Source organism: Sinocyclocheilus anshuiensis, unplaced genomic scaffold, assembly GCF_001515605.1.
Source record: "Sinocyclocheilus anshuiensis isolate Anshui unplaced genomic scaffold, SAMN03320099.WGS_v1.1 scaffold1797, whole genome shotgun sequence".
In the NCBI taxonomy this organism is placed as follows: domain Eukaryota; kingdom Metazoa; phylum Chordata; class Actinopteri; order Cypriniformes; family Cyprinidae; genus Sinocyclocheilus; species Sinocyclocheilus anshuiensis.
The window spans coordinates 20,622-38,701 of record NW_015536553.1 but is presented as its reverse complement, the minus strand read 5'-3'; the positions used below and the strand labels follow the sequence as shown (position 1 = coordinate 38,701).

The window sequence follows — 18,080 nt, the reverse complement described above, 5'->3', positions numbered from 1 at the left end:
TGCCTGTCTAGTTCCAGTCACTGAACTCTCTGCCAATCCAGTTTCAGTCAATAAGTCTAGTTGTGAACTGTCAACGCAACCAGTATTTGCCAAAGACTCCAATGATGAACTTTCTGCTCGAAATAATTGTCACCATGAATTGTCACCAGGGAAAACCTTGAGCCTTTTGTGTTCCCTGCCTCATTCCCTGAGACCATATATGCTCTGTCTGTTTCTTGTGTCTCAGTCTCCCTAGGTTCCAATCTCTACCAGGAGTCTCTGCTCCATCTGCTCCACCGTGGTGGTCTTCTGCTCCGTCTGCTCTGCCGTAGTGGTTTGCTGTCTGGCCCTGGTGGTCTTCTGCTCTGTCTGCTCAGCCGTGGTGGTCTTCTGCTCCGTCTGCTCCACCGTGGTGGTTTGCTGTCTGGCTCTGGTGGTCTTCTGCTCCGCCGTGGGAATCTCCGGACCCGTCTGCTCTGTTGTGGTGGTCATCTGCTCCACCTGTACTACCGGTTCCACCCTGGTTCTCTGCTCCGCCCGGGCTTCCTGCCTTGCCGGTATCATTCTGGTTCTCTGCTCCACCCTGGCTTCCTGCTTCGCCGGCATCACCCTGGTTCTCTGCTCCGCCCTGGCTTCCTGCTTCACCGGTTCCAGCTGGGTGCCCTGCTCTGCCAGCTCTGCTTCAGTCCCCGGTCTCTCACTCTCACACCACACAGATTGTTACACATCACCCTGGACTACATTTCCCATGCTCCATTGCACTAATCAGTAGCTCACCTGAAACCAATCACACACAGCTGCTACCAATAACACACACTATATAAATCAGTCTCACACCACCATTCGCCGCCGAGTATTGTTTAGCGTTTATCACTGTTTAGTTGATAGCTACTTTATGGAGCCTCCTCTATCTTTTCCAGTTTAGTCATAGTCTTGCCTTGCCTGTTTTTCCCGTGTTCTGATTCTCGCCTGTGTATTTCGGATTACCCCTTTCGTCTTGCCGTTCGGACTATGTTTGCCCCTGCCTGGATTATCTCTCTTTGCCTTGCCCTGTTGGATATTGTTCATCGTCGATCGACACACGCCTGTTTACTGGACTGCTCTTGTGTTTTGCCCGTGCCATACCTGTTCGCTGGTTTTTAGACCCTGCCTGTGTTTGTGACCACGTCTTTTAATAAAAAGCTTGCATATGGATCCACACATCTCTCATCTCGTCGGCTCCGTTAGAGCATTCATGCCCACTTCATCCATGCTCTTTATATTCACCATACTTTTAAATTTATCTTAAACGGCTTCAGATGATTCAGTGAAGGGAACTGAACAAAACATTCAATCTGATTCGCGAACCAATTTAGACCGTTTTGCTAACTATTTTTGTTCAAGGCCTTGAACAGAATCGACTCAAAAGAGTGTTTCATTCATGAATAGGCCATCGCTTATGCCCCAGAAAAAAAGAGACCGCTATCTTGCAGTAAACTATATGCATTTCTTAACATGTATTGCATTAAAGGGAGTTAACTAGAACTGAGGTTCAGGAGCGAGGCCACGCCTCGCCCAATCACCTCATTCCCAAATCCTTCATATATCGGGCCGCCTCATACACACCTCATATGCCTGTTTGTCTCTTTCTCTCGAACGACAGACGGACTCGCCTGGTCCGGACGGCGTTCTTTTCGATTCAATGCCACTGGCGTTGCTCGAGGAGCGCCTCTCATTGTCCCGATCGCAGTTGTTTTTCCGAGCACTCGCGTTTGATAATGCACATTCCTGGGCCCGCGAGTGTTTCACTCCCAGGCTCATCTCGGGAGGACTCTGAGCTGTTTCCGTGGTCCGCCCTCTCCTTCAGTGGGATCTGCGGGCCACAGTGGTGGACGCGGAATATGGAATCCTCGCTCTCCTCGCGAGCCGCTTCTCTGGCGCTCGACTTCCGATTGCTTTCCTCAGTGCTCCCGTCACACGTCTTCAGAGCTGAGACAACATCAGTAACCTGAACCACGGATCGCCTTCAGCACACACTTAAATCCAATGTATCCAATTCAATCGGGCAGATAACAAACAATTATTCCAACTATATTCAGTATCAATAAAACTTCTGTCATAACAAACTTTGAGCCCTCAGCACTTCCGGCAACTCCTAGTGAGTCACTCTCCATCACACGTGACATCACGAGAAATTCTCCTCCAAAGCATCAGACAGCAGCTCCCCCTAGCGGCAGGCAAGTCGTAATTCCACCTGCACTCGCTTAATCTGATATCTCCTAAAATTATTCTCTTCTCTATGCTCACAGTTGCTCCTAAAAACCCTGCTCATAAACATCCTTTCATCCCAACATCCATTCCTATACCCTTCCCTTCAGCTGATTACAACAATACGGCCCACAGCCCAAAGACATGCAGGTTGGTTAAATTTAACATTCTAAGTTGCTCCCCCTCGACTCGTGTGTATAACAGACTTGTGTACGGATTGATTTATGTATGGATTAACTGGTCCTCACCATGAACATAGCCACAGATGTTGGAATGGTGTTAAGAAGTAAATAAACAACAAACAATCAGCAATACGGCTCAGTGTTTTCTAATAATTAGAATGATTATTATTAATAATATAAAAATAGTATAAAATTATTAATAAATAGCTACTTCTAAATTCCAGATGCCTCATTCAGTGTCCCTTGGGACCTTACCTCACGGAGGGCAGTCTGGTCTCCTTCAACCTCCAATTCTATTTCCAAATGGTCTATCCATTCTCCCCGCCATCCCTCCCTCCCTCCGTCCCTCCATCAATACCCTCTCATCCTGTCATCTAGCAACAAACCCCACTCACAAACATCTTTTCATCCCAACATCCATTCTTCCACCCTTCCTTCAGTCTTTTACAGCAATACGGCTCGTGTGTCTCTAATAATTTTCAATAGCTACTTTTTCTCTCCTTTATCCCTCCCTCCCTCTCTCTGTCCCCCTTCCTCTATTCATACCCTCTCATCCCACCATCTAGCACTAAAACCCCACTCACAAACATCTTTTCATCCCATCATCCATTCTTCCACCCTTCCTTCAGCCATTTACAGCAATATGGTTCTCATGTTTCTAATTATTCTCAATAGCTACTTAGAAAAGTTTTAGAATTTTATCATATGTTAATATGAAAAAATTTAAAACAAATGGTTTTTATTGTATTTGTTATACTTGTATTTTTTAATTGTTTGCCATGAAAATGGCAATTGGGACGCTCAGACGCTCGCGCTCCTCGTGAGTCTGAGCGTCCCTGTAAAAAGGGGCGATTCACCGGTTCGATCAAAAGGGCAGTGTGACAGAGAGGTCCCGTAGACCTGACCGTCTATCCAACTGCAGAGTGGAAAAAGAGTATTAGGCCCCTCAACGCCTCAGCGAGATCCCTATCAGTGACGCAAACACCCAACCAGGACATCAGGGAGCACATACGAAGCATTATACTCCGAAAAATCACCCAAATGGAGGACCCGAGAGTCCTGAAGTTGCAGCGTTATACTGTGGACCTGATCGGCTAAAAGGGAAATCAAGCGAGAACAGGAACCGCTGCCGCTGCGTCGCTATTCCCACGAGAGGCGAATGCACTCATGCAAACGCTATCTACAAACTCGGGTAAATGGTGAAGTACTCATCTCCCCCTCATTAGTCTTGTGAATGCATCACGATGAGCACAAGCCGTCTCCTCGTGAGACGGGAGCATTCAATTCATGCTTATCCCTCACAAGAAACAAGCAATGAATGCAGAGCGCATCCAACTCCCTCGAGAGCTTAACGCGCTTGCTCTTCACTACACACACACACAGAACGCGAGCCGAGTGAAACTGCGGGTATCTGAGCAAAGCCTCTGCCGAGAGAACATGCGCTCCTAGTCGTGCTTAACATAAACAAACGGTCAGTGAAGACGAAGAAGAGGATGACGTGTTATCCCAGTGCCCTTTTATACTGTGATCGCGCAGGGTAATGACGTCATAGGCTGTCGCCAGCCAATGTCATTGTCGTGTTTAGATGTATGCTTCAGACATCGGTCACACTGAAGGCATTCCCCATAGTGACTTCTAGAGGACGCAGTTCGAAGTTCCCTCGGAAGGGAACTACAATTTCAACCGCTTATCCACTGCAGCTCTGCCCCCTTCAGTTATTCCTAAGTGCCATCAAACTAATTTATTTATCAGGCCATGGAGCTCGGCTCGCCAAAGCTGATATCACCAACGACTTCAAGTCTTGAATATACATCCAGATTTCTAGTGGTCCTTCGGAGTAGAGACCTGCGCGGGACGGATTTTTCAGTCCCACTCCCGCAAGATTTTGTCCTGCGCCCGCCTGCTCCCGCAGAAATATGTTATCTTTTCCCGCTCCCACCCTGTGTCACATTCATGTTTTGTCCCGCTGCCGCCCGCATAAAAGTAATCTATAAAGTTTTTTTCAGTACATCGAAGAAATTTACATGAAATGGTTCTGTAACCTCTTCTAAGCTCCATAACATCCCAGCTTTAACACTCCCGATAAAATATTTGTCATTTAGGCTAAGCATCAACATTCACAAACCCCTTATTTTTAACAGAAAAGCAGGCATCGGCTGCTGCGTGCATGGTTTGGCATGGCAGAATGCCAGCAAACAGCGCGTTCCCTTGATTATCACTAAAATCTGACATCTCAGTTCATCACGATCTCATAAAGCTCTTGTAACACAATGAATATATGTACAATGAATCTTTCACAATGTCTACACTTCGTGTGTTAAAATGGGAGGATTCATGAGCACGCAATTTCAGCACTGCTGTAAGTGGATTCTTTTAATATTAATGTTAGTAGTTCTTTTTGCTTTTGTGCAACAGATAAATTTTAATATTTTGTAGACATTTTATGTTTAGATATTTTTATTTTGCGGGAGTCCCACAAATAATTTTATTTTCCGCATCCCGCACACACACGATCTCTACCTGCCCGCACCCACACTCGCCCATCAAGATTTGTTCCGCGCCGCACCCTGTTGCGTTGGGTCCCGCGGGAGTGCAGGTCTCTACTTCAGAGTCTTCTGGAAATGTCCCGATTACTTCACTGTACGCCTCACTTTCAGCTGCAGAATCAGACCTAGGAATTTCTACTTTCTCTCCGAAGCACTATTCCAGATTTCACCAACAACCACACACTCCCTTATGTCCTTCACCTTATGGATGACTTCATAATGTAACACCTCAATCGCACCACTGCGATCGGGATTTCCACACTAATCAAGGTTTTCACCAAACTCAGCGTTCCATTTTCAAAGCAGAAAACCTCAGGACCTCATACCACCATCGAGTTTTAGGCGTCACCCTTGACTCATTTCAGTCTCATTCATTTCAAGCATCTCCACCCTCTACAAAATCCACCGAATCTCACTGTTTCTTTCCAACTTCTATTAACAGATAAATGTACAAGTGTCAGCTACTTGCACTTCTAGGCCACCTCAGCAATGACATCTGGATAATTCCTCAAGGGAAATTCTTCTTGTCCAACCTTCTGTCTAAAGCAGCAGCCATCCCATCTCTCCACAACAGAGTCATATTAGATGATGCATGCAAATGGAAATGCGCCTCTGGCAACAATTCCTCCCATCCAAGAACAGCATCTTCTATCTCTATAACAACTACATCTCTCATCTCGATGACTTCCAACTATATACTGATGCAGCACCGTCAATAGACTTCGACTGCCATTACGGTGGGCGCGGGTTTTCCTCCGTACGACCTCCGGAGTTCAGTTTCCTCAGTCCACAGTCAAGCGCTTTCTCCACCAGATTTATGAAATATACCCCATTATCATGGCAGCCATCCTATGCGGGCACGAATGGTCCAGAAAATCAATACCCATCTATTCGGACAATGCAGTGGTAGTTAAAATTATAAACAAGGGAAATAGTGTGCTGCTGTTATCATGCAATCATGTGCAGGCTCACTTAATATCCGTCCGACTGCAATTCCTCCTCCGATAAGCTCATATACCAGATACCTCATTCTCATAGCCAACTCATCATCTTGTTTCTCTTTTCAGAAATCCAGAGCCTTAGCCCAGAATCAACATTCATTCTACTCCAGCCCACTGCTGACCAAAAAAATCTTACAAACGCTTCTCAAAACCCATACTTAATCGCATTGCCCTGAGCGTGCTTCAGCGTACCTCAGCGGCTGGAGCCGCTCCAAGCTCACCATTCCTTCTATCAGTTTCCTTTCCATCAACCGACATGCTGCCCTTGCAACTTAATTTCTTACGCTCATTCCTTCTTAAAAGATCCTAACGTGCTCTTTCCAAGCCTACATATCAGGAATCAACTTATTCTATATACTAACCACTGGCAACAATTGCCCTGCTATCTCTCATTCTCACACATCCATGCTCGTTAAAAGCTAACGAAACAAGAACCTATGCCAAACCACCACACACCTTCCACTAACCTACTTAGCCTCTGCATAATCTCATACAATCATGCTGTCCAAATCCTGACACTGATCAAACTTCAGACTTAAATGTTCTCGCTAGCATTCTTCGGCTTCCTACGATGCTCAGAACTCGCTCTGACTCCTCTACATTCAATCCTTCTATCCACTCCTGTATTTTGGAGATTACTATCCACTCCTCAGATACTCTCATCTTCACCCTTTGAAGAAGCAAACTGACCAGTTAGGAACATCATTTCCTATTTACATCTTCTGTCCATACTCCTTCTGAATTCTTTCAAATCTATTTCCAAATATGTCCGCTCTTGACACGCAGGCCAAGCACTTCCTAAAGATCCGCTCTTCCTTACAGAAACCGGAAACCGGCCACAAGATTCAGCAACCAGATGTGGAATCTCCAACGAGACTATCAGAAGCCTTGGCTGCTGGTCATCTCGAGAATACCACGCCTACATCCGCAACAATATGAAGTTCTCTGTCAAGCCCAAGTTTACCTCAGCTCTTCCCAACTTAGGGGGTCCTAATCGTCTGGCCTAAATATACAAACAAGATGATACCACCATCCTGATTCTCTCCGGGCCATCAATTCCAGACGCCCATATCAACCTGACCATCATCCTATCCCCTTTACCTTTTCATCCTCTTCCAACTCATCCCTAACATTCTGAACAATAAACTATTCATTTACATATTTGGTTGTGGTGTGGTCCTTGCTCGTGAAAGGGAGTTAACTAGTTAACTGAGATTTGGGATCTAGGTCACGCCTCTACCAATCACCTCACTTCCGAAATACTTCATATATCGGGCTGCCTCATACCGCGCTGTTTGTCTCTTTCTCTCGAACCCACCCTTCCCTCCCCTTTAATCAAATCAGCTATCCTTATTCTTTTCAGATTGCATCGGGGGGTCCAAATCGTCTGGCCTAAATATACAATCGAGATGATACCCCCATCCTGGGTCTCTCCAGGCCATCAATTCCAGACGTCCAGATCAACCTGACCATCATCCTATCCCCTTTACCTTTCCATCCTCTTCTAACTCATCCCTAAAATTCTGAGCAATAAACTATTCATTTACATATTTGGCTGTGGTGTGGTCCTTGCTCGTGAAAATTAAGGAACGAGAGGAACGTCACCCAGCATAACAAAGTAAAAGTAGTTTTTTTTTTTTCCTTAGAAATGTATTCAAGTTAAAGTGTACCCACCTTTATATCTAATCTTAAAAGTTCAAATTTTCCAAAAATGTACTCAAGTAAATGTAATTTGTTACTACCCACCTCTGATTTCCAGTAGTGTGATTATGGGTAGATTGAGCCCCATTTTGTCAATAAGGTGATTGTACCTTAGCTTTAACCTGTCCCCAACACACTTGCCCCAAGTTTTTAGTAATCCTGATGAACTAGATGAACTGGTGCAGGTGTGTTTGCTTGGAGCTAAACTCTGCAGAATAGTGGCAAGCAAGACACCTCTTGTAAATAAATAAATAAATGAATGAATAAATAAATAAATAAATAAAAATAGTTCACCTGATGTTATCTTACCCCTAAAACACTCTATGCCCTTTTAGTAAACTGAAAAACTTTTTTCTTTTAGGCCATACAAATTCTAAATTTATTGCACAGCTTTTCACTTTAATGATGAAATATAAGTATGTCTGTATATAGACCGTTGTCATTGGCCTTTTAAAACACTGGAGCTTTTGTAAAGACCATTTAAAAGTTGTTTTATCTGCGCAATAAAATAAATGTTAGGTTCCCTTAGCGACCCCTAGAGGACGCAGTGTCTCGTTCCCTACTCAGGGAACCATGGTTACATAAGTAACCTGAGACATTTTCTATTAAACTGCTTTTTCAAGAGGGCAAACTTATACTGTATGTGAAACAAGATTGTTATGGTACTATTACTAATTTGCCAGTACAAGCACAAAGATGACATTTCAGTCACAAGCAATACATAACAATATGGACATGATTACTTCCATAATCTATTAATGGTATGACACAGCTGAGACTGCTCATCACTTATTTGCTGAGTGAATTAGTTTCCTGGGACTGGGAAAGTGACATTGTGCACAACAGAAGAAGGTGCTCCAAGGTCGATTATTACACTAATACAATTTCCACATAATTACAGTTAAACTCTCTTGTCCTCTGGCCTGTCCTTGAACCACGCTTGCACATTTGCAAACAGCAGCAAACGTGGCCTTCTCTAATGCCACTGTATCAAAACAGGGCCAAACCACAAAGCAAAAAGCAATCAGGGAAACAATCGATGCTTTTCAGTTTCATTTTCACATCTAGACTGACCTCTTATCTTCTCCTGGCAAAGGAGAGCGTTTGGACAATCATCTGTTGTTTGTACCTGTCTACATTCCGAAATTCTCTATAAAGTTTATAAGGCCCTGCACTTGGTCAATACTTTTCCTCTTTACAAAGTGCTCTCCTTTATTTTCTAACAGAAAACTAGATGGCTTAACCAGCATGAATGTTCTTTTCCTATCCCATTTGTTATTTCTGTCTATGGTTCCAAACAATTTGACAGCAGGTTACTTTCAAACCAAAAGACAAACAAATAGATCAAAGTGAACAGAGCAACAGTTATACTGCCTGACAGAAAATGGTTGATTTTTTTTTCATTGTACAAAGGAATCATTTGTGAAGAGCACATACGGATGTGAAAGTGCTCATAAGTCAAAGTATGTTTGCATTGCAATAGTGATAATTGCAGTATGCTGTAAGAAGGTATTGATAGTCCTTCATGAACGTAGATGTCACAATAGAACTGCCAAGTGCTAAATCATTGCACATCCATCATGACGGTTTACCTGAACCGAACTTAAGCTTGTGTGCTGGACGTTTTATTTGTAATGCAGGTTTTGCATAAAATGTGCAGAAAAGGAGACCGTTCAGACCTCTGACAAACTGTATGGAGACTAACAGGTAATACACAACCTCAACCTCAGCCTTTCTGTATCAGAAATTACTGGTGGATTTGTAATATTTGCACAACCAGACCAAAAACATGAGTTATCTCTAAGTTGAACATTCTTCATATCACTAACAGTGTCAGGTTATTATTATTATTATTATTTTATTTTAAAAAATTATGCACTAATGCATGCTTGTGTTTATTCTGCCTTAAAGCTAACTGGGAGAATATTTGTTTTCTTGTGTCTCCTAGAGGAGTTGACTGACTGTGATAGCTGTTCCTCATGGCAAGCTATGAATATGATGCAAACTTTCATCACAGGCATGATGGGATTAAAACAGGTAGGCGTGAATTGGAGCTCACTGAAGCCTTCATCCTAATGCAATTAATTACACCATCTACACTGGCCAGTCTGCTGGGCTGCCATACATCGTGTCAAAGAGGTTAAGTTACCCTGCATACTGTACTTAAGTTACATTTGTTTGAAAGTTGAATTCGCAAAAAAAAAAAAAAAAAAAAAAGAAAATCATACTGTAGTTTAATGTATTTGCCTACTTTCATAAGAACATTTGCTAATTATTATTTGAATATAGAAGCAGTACAGTACAAACTTAATTTATTTTTTATTACATTTGTTATTATTATTATTATTATTACATTTATTGTACATTGTAGGGTTTAATGTGTGGAAGGTCTCAAAATACAGAGTGGAACAATTTTGGTACGTTATTCTGGTTGGGGCATGATACTGAGAAGTTTGCTTGAGGAGGTATGCCTTGAGATGACATATGATTTGTAAGAAGAGTTTTCTCCCTAATAGCCAGTAGACTTCACTGCCAGACTACCCTGGACAACGAGGGAGTGTTGTCTTCAAGAGCAAAACACACACTCGTTCGTTCACTCATTGAGTGTCACTCTCCCTGCCTATAACTCTCTGAGCATTCAGTGGCATACGACACATGTCAGCATACTTCTTCACTACCGCCCTTTAAGGCAGCTGCAGTTCCATCTTCTTGTCACTCTAGAGGGGCCCTCTTTGCTTCAACTTAATTTGGTGGGAGAGCAGTACTGGAGATTTTCCACCAGCCTGACAGGCCCTTGAAGGAACACTAAGGGACAGCAGAAGAGAATCTACAATCATTTGCTGAAGACATAGATCTCCCTTTAGGCCATGTCCCCAGTGTTGTCACTTTGCATCTGGCACATACACAATAGAAAGCTTGACCTTACTGTGCACTGAAATGCTTCATCTTGGGAGACGGAGGCTGAGTAGATGAATCATAGCTTATGTATAAAGGTCAAACACATAGTTAATCTACTGCAGTGTTTCAGTGGACCTTGAAAAACACACACTTGTGAAACCTTTTCATTGAAGATGGACTTGGACAAGCACAATATTTTAATATGGAAGCATGAGCTTTTCTCAGAATTAACTTTTTTTTTTTTTCAATGACTAGATGATTTATTTATTTATTTTTTGTGGATGTGTAAAGTCACTTTTCCTGTCACATTCTCACAGGTGTCCTATAGACTCTAATTATAGAGTGAAAACAGTCTCAATACCACCCACAAATGCACACAGAAGATCCACACATGTATGCACATGTATTGCAATACACAAAGGTGTGCAAGAGATCCACATTGGCACAGCAATCCAAAAACACATGCTGCACTCAAAAAAGTAACTGTAATTTCAGGTAGAAAACCATGAATGGTATCATTCCTTACAAATGTCCATTAATATGCACTGTTGTGTGTATGGATACTTTTGAGACTTTAATTCTGCAGCCGTGATTCACAAATGTGTTAAAATATGTCCCATACATGAAGCTAGATGACGATGTAACATGGTGTCTTCCTCAAAAGAGCACTTAACAGCCTTCAAGCAAGACCATAATATTTTGTAAATTTTAGTAAATATTGTTTTTATATATGTAAATATAGAGAAAACCCAAGACTTATTTGATTATTTAACAATTGCAAACTCACTATATAAACACCTGTAATTGCATAAAATGGTTTCAAATTTATATTTATATATATTTACATAAAAAGTATTGGGACACACCTTCAGCTGTTTTAGTCAGACCCATTGCCTCAGGTCTAAAGTCAAGAACTTAGCCATGCAGTCTGCATTTACAAAAGCTCATCCCTGCTAGATATTCCACGGGTCAACTGTATTGGAAAGTGGAAGCGTTTGGGAACTGCAGGCACTCAGCCACAAAGTGGAAGACCACATAAAGTCACAGAGTGCTGAGACACATGGTGTGTAAAAGTCGCCATCGCTCAGCTGATTCCATAGCTGAAGAATTCCAAACTTCCACTTGCATTAATATCAGCTCAAAAACTGTGCAACAGGAGCTTTGTGCAAGCCTCACCAGGTACAATGACAAGTGTCAGATGGAGTGGTGTAAAGCATGCCACCACTGGACACTGAAGCAGTGAAATGTGTTTTGTGGAGTGACGAATCACGCTTCTCTGTTTGGCAGTCTGATGGACAAGTCTAGGTTTGGCTGAAGAGAATGTTACCTGCCTGACTGCATTGTCCCAACTGTAAAGTTTGGTGGAGGATAAATAATAGCATGAGGATGTTTTAGGGGTTGGTTTAAGCTCCAGTGAAGGAAATCTTAATGCTTCAGCATACCAAGAGATTTTGGACAATGCTCTGCTTCCAGCTTTGTGGGAACAGTTTGGGGAAGGCACTCATTGCACAAAGCAAAGTTCATAAAAACATGGATAGATGAGCCCTGACCTCAACCCCATTGAAAACTGGAAAACTGGGATGAACTGGAACGGTGATTGTGAGTTAGGACTTCTTGTCCAGACATCGTGACATCTATTTCAGTGCCGCTTGAAAGTTTGTGAACCCTTTATAATTTTCTATATTTCTGCATAAATATGACTCAAAACATAATCAATGTTTGTTTAAAACAAATGAGACAAAAAATATTTTCTTTGCCATTTATTTATTGAGAAACATTATCCAGTGTTACATATCTGTGAGTGGCAAAAGTATGTGAATCTCTAGGATTGGCAGTTAATTTGAAGTTGAAATTAGAATACATCTGTTTTTCAGAGTTGTTTTCAATGTTGTTTTAATTTCAATGAAATTACTATCAGGTGTCAGTGCGTGCCCTGTTTTATTTAAAGAACAGGGATCTATCAAAGTCTGATCATGTTTGTAAGTGTATCATTGCATGAACAAAGGAGATATCTGAGGACCTCAGAAAAAGAGTTGCTGTTGCTCATCAGACTAGAAAAGGTTACAAAAACATCTCTAAAGAGTTTTGATTCCACAAATCCACAGTCAGACAGATTGTGTACAAATGGAGGAAATTCAAGACCACTGTTACCCTCCCCAGGAGTGATTGACAAACAAAGATCACTCCTCACTCCAAAAGCAAGACGTGTAATAGTCTGCAAGTTTGCAAAGGAACCCAGGGTAACTTCTAAGCAACTAAAGGCCATTCCCACATTGGCTAATGTTAATGTTCATGAGTCCACCATCAGAAGAACACTGAACAACCACGGTGTTCATGGTGCATCCAAAAAGAACATTGCTGCCAGTCTGCAGTTTGCTAAAGATCATGCGGACAAGCCAAAGGGCTACTGGAGACATGTTTTGTGGACAGATGAGACCAAAATAGAACTTTTTGGTTTAAATGAGAAGTGTTATGTTTGAAGAAAAGAACACACTGTATTCCAGCATAAGAACCTCATCCCATCTGTGAAATGTGGTGGTGGTAGTATCATGGTTTGGGCCTGTTTTGCTGCATCTGGACCAGGACAGCTTGCCATCATTGATGGAACAATGAATTATAATTATCTCAGGACATCTGTCAGTGAACTAATTCTCAAGAGAAAGTGGGTCATGCAGCAAGACAATGACCCCAAGCACACAAGTTGTTCTACCAAACAATGGTTAAAGAAGAACAAAGCAAATGTTTCATAATGGTCAAGTCAAAGTCCGGACCTTAATTCAATTGAAATTTTGTGGAAGTAACTGAAGCAAGTAGTTCATAGGAGGAAACCCACCAACATCACAGAGCTGAAGCGGTTCTGTACTGTGGAATGGTCTAAAACTCCTTCAAGATGTTGTGCAGGACTGATCAGCAGTTACAAGAAACATTACCTGCAGTTATTGTTGCAAAATGGGGTCAGACCAGATACTGAAAGCAAAGATTCATATACTTTTGCCACTCACAGATATGTAACATTGGATATTTTTTTCTCAATAAATAAATGGCAAAGAAAATATTTTTGTCTAATTTGTTTTTTTGGGTTCTCTTTGTCTACTTTCAGGACTTGTGTGAAATTTTGATTATGTTTTGAGTCATATTTATGCAGAAACATAGACAATTCTAAAGGATTCACAAACTTTCAAGCAGCACTGTATGGTCTCCTGGATGAATGGGCATGAATGTAAGGATTAAAGTGGGCCAAACATTTAGCAGTTTCAACCTGAACTTTAACCACTAGGTTATTTCAAATATAAATAAGCATTTACAATATGCAATACACCAAAATAAAGATCAGAGCCTCTACTTTTAAACAAAAAAAAATATCAGTTTTATTCTGGCGTAAAGCATTATTTTTTTATCAACAATTGAATATAGGTAGGTTTCATAAAAAAAATTATTTTGAGCAAAAAGGTGAGAAAATCTGGATAATATTCAGTACGATTATCAAAGCATAAATCCAGTAAATCGCTTCCATCAATACCTCCAAAGCTTGCACAGACATATACCACTTCCTGGATCAACATTTTACTCTGTAACATTGTGCAGTTTTCATTTATATGCTGTCTATTGCTGATGATTGCATTATTTTTCATATGCATCTGTTTGCATAAGAGATCGCAAGTTTCTCCGTCCTGTTCTCGTGTGTTTTTGTTCGCCCCCCCCCCCCCCCAATAAGTATAATATCATTGGGTCTTTAAATATAATTTTGTCAAATCCAATTGATTTACCATTGAAATATGATGTTTTTATAATGTTTATGACTGTTTCGCCAGCTTCATTGAGTGAAAAACCTAGGACTAGTTTGTAAAAGTAGGTTTTTCACATCTTCTCAATCATTTAAAAAACGGTTTTATTGACATCAGTGGTTCTAGAGGCAAAGTTGTTCGGAACGGGGAGGTCTATCATACGATACAAATATCTTGTGTATGTGCGGAAAATATCGCAATGCAAAATTGTTTACGCAATTATAAAATGCGATACCGCCCCCCAGTGGCCGATTTCTTTAAAATTTCTCACAGACCTTTGAGTCAAACAGGCCCACCGACTTTCGTTTCGATCGGCCTCCATTAACCTTGTCTAATAGGTGCTCAAACTTCGTCGGCCAATGGCTGCCATGTGTTTTTGAGATACGCAAATTTGCACTTTGGACCAAGACCGTGCACGGCGATTTTCATGTTGATAGGACAAATGGTTGCCTAGTTATAGCCATTTTTATGTTTTTCTCTCTTATAGTGCCACTAAGTGGCCAATCTCCGCAATTTTTTTTCCCTGTGACTTCAGCTTGAGCTCTTACATAAGTGTTCCGAGTTTGGCGAGTTTTTTTTTGATAACTATTAATATTCACTCTCCAGAGAATCTTTCTGCACTGGTTTGGTTCCAATTGGGTGAAAAACCTAGGACTAGTTCGCAAAAGTAGGTTTTGCAAAAAATGCGAAATACCCGAAAATTTCGCCAGGCTCACGATCGAATCTGAGGCATGTGTTTTATCCAGCATGAGAAGGATTCCAACGAAATAAGACACTTGAGCCTGCGACTGACGGTTTAGGAGTTATGAGCGATTTTGTACTTTCGATCGCTGTAACACCCCCCTCAGGCTGATTGGGGCGAGCTTCAGTCACGTTGTTGGTGGTGTGAGTACTATCATCCCTCCAAGTTTCAAGTCTCTACGACTTACGGTTTCGTCTGCATGATCAGTTTTACGTGGAAATCACTCATCTGTGACCATTCTAACAATTACAATAGGGTTTCAGCACTACGCACTTGAACCCCTAATAAAGCAGCTTTGGTCTTATTTAGACAGACTCAAGTAGCTAGACTGAGATGAGTGAGATGAGGCAGTGCATTTTCAGCTTTTTTTTTTTTGCCTGTTTCTCTGGTGGCCTCATTAGCTGTCTCTCCACCGCCTCAGCAGTGCTGCAGCTGCAACATGGCCTGATGATGACAGTTGCTGCTCCGTTCCAGTCCCATGCAGATCAAAACTGGTCTCATTCCCTTAAAACTGCCTATCCCACGGGTGTGTCCAGGGAGTGTTGAACAAAACCACACTGTCCCAGATAAGAAGTCACTAAAACATCACCATTAGGCTCATCAAGCTGCCGCTCAATAACCAGTGGCATCTTAAAATTGTTTTCTTGCTGCTGTTAGCGTCATCTTAGTGGATAATGAGGCCCCACAGACATTTGTCTATTTGTTAAGTCAACATTGAGTCTGTAGAGTAGTTTTCTCTTTAGAAATTATCTTTGCTTAATCCTTGGTAAACCGTACCACTGTCCGAATTATCTTTGGTATTGACTCAATCACATGTTTTTTCTTCAAGCCAGTGGAGGCAAAATACATTAAATAATGTGCATTGTATGTTGTACCTCAACACAAGCAAATGTTTCCTAATAATGACTCACACAAGATTAGAAAAACCCATCTGTCTCATAGCCACACATGGTTTTCCTTCAGGAGAAAGAGAATATTGACTCCTTGTATACCCTAAATAGTGGGAGAAGATTCCCAAACTAAAACATCACAACAAGTCTAGTCTTTGATAAGCAACACTGTCTACAGTCTTTTGAGTCTTTTATTGCCTGATAATTGTGGCATCTCCATTTAGCTGTCCAATAGTGACAAGTATTATTCTCAGCTCAGCATACAGGCTGAATCACTGCAACAAGGCAGTAGATATACATGCAAACAAGACAAAAACTGGATGTCATCTGTAAAAAGTTACAGAATATCTAAACTGTAGCATTCTGGGATACTAATATTTTGAGGAAGGAGCATAACCAGAAATTTTAATGTATTGGAAAGTTTTGATGAAAACGCACAGGCAGGTTTTCCTGTCGGTGAGTTATAACTGCTGTATGCGACAGCCGTAAAGTCACTCAGGCAGAAAAAGCTGACAGTGTAAGAAAAAAAGCAGTGTTTGGCTTTTTTTCTGTAATCATTGTGTTGCATATCAATACAGGTATTTGTCATAGCCTGAAATCTTAAAGCTCATTAATTTTGGCTTTTAGTCTTTAAGGACCCCATATTGAATATTTCTACCAAATGATGATAAAAAAGTCACCACTTATGCAATACAATGCCATGCAAATTAAATAAAAGTTAATCACCCTTCCTGAAAGCGTTCTTTTTTTCTTTTTCCTCCCCTTTGCTTGGTTGAAAACAGAAGCTGGCTTTAACCTCGGAAACATCATATTTCATTATTTCATCTTCAATATTAAAGACAACATAGCATCAAAATTAAATATTTTCTTAATAAATGTTCCTGAACCTATCAAGCATCAGCAAACTGAAAAGCCCAATTACAGATGTAAGTGTATTCTATATGTAGTTTACCTACAGCAAGTATTCCTTGTATAATTTGAACAGTTTGAACACACACACACACACATTAGGGCTGTCAATAGATTCAAATTTTTAATTGGATTAATCAAACCCTGTTCGCAATTAAGCGCAGACTTATCATGAAATTAAACATACCATTTATCTTGTGTAACACATTCATTTTGTCATCATTTACTATATCCAGCACAGTAAACCAAAAGATTGAAGTGTGATTATCACTAAACTGTATGTTATGCAAGCTTTATATCAAGTTATAAATTTAGATATCTCTTCAAAAAAGGACACTTGGACACTCCTAAAAGACACCAAAATACCAAAAGATATAAGATGTTTATTTGTTATATTTGTGTATATATATATATATATATATATATATATATATATATATATAACTTTTCAGAATTGTATAGAATTTGTACAGCAGACAAGTCAAGTTGCGATATTGAACAGGACCACATGGAGATGCCAAAAAAACCCCAAACCAACGGTCTTGAACTGATTGCTTACATACAACAGTACACAGATCCATTCAGAATGACTAAACATAGCAACAAACACATGACAAATCAAAACTGTGTGTATGACAAACTTTGGCGACTTTAACATTCTTTTGGACAAGCCATATGCTGCAGACTTCCATTCAACTTCTTGTCTAGAAAATATATGTCCTCTCTCCTCCAGGCTAGCACGGGCTACCCCTTCTAACCCCTGGTTATCCGATGTTGTGAGCATCGGTCCAAACTCAGGGCAGCAGAGAGAAAATGGCGCAAATCAAAAGAGCTGTCTGACCTGAGTATGTATCAGTCTTTGCTTTCATCTTTCTCTGCTCAAGTCCATACTGCCAAATCTTCATATTTTCACAACAAGATCAACAGCGCTACAGACACACGTAACCTCTTCAAAACATTCAATTATCTACTCTGTCCCCCTCCACCACCTCACACCACTTCTATAACAGCTGATGATTTCGCAACCTACATTAAACACTTCACTTACAGACCTGTCTCTCTCCTTCCTTTCATAGCAAAAACACTCGAATTAGTTGTTTTTAACCAGGTATCATTATTTCTTACACAGAACAACCAAGCTGTCTGACCTGAGTATGTATCAGTCTTTGCTTTCATCTTTCTCTGCTCAAGTCCATACTG

At 41.1% G+C, this 18,080-nt stretch overlaps 1 long non-coding RNA gene across 1 annotated transcript; it reads right to left on the bottom strand.

The window, feature by feature from the left end:
• Positions 1–377: 377 nt before the first annotated feature.
• Positions 378–13,754, bottom strand: LOC107701300 (uncharacterized). The gene is made up of 3 exons (XR_001635632.1): positions 13,744–13,754; positions 6,920–6,924; positions 378–529 (listed from the first exon to the last, which is right to left on the bottom strand). It is a non-coding gene; the product is annotated as an uncharacterized LOC107701300 (long non-coding RNA).
• Between the last annotated feature and the right edge of the window lie 4,326 nt (positions 13,755–18,080).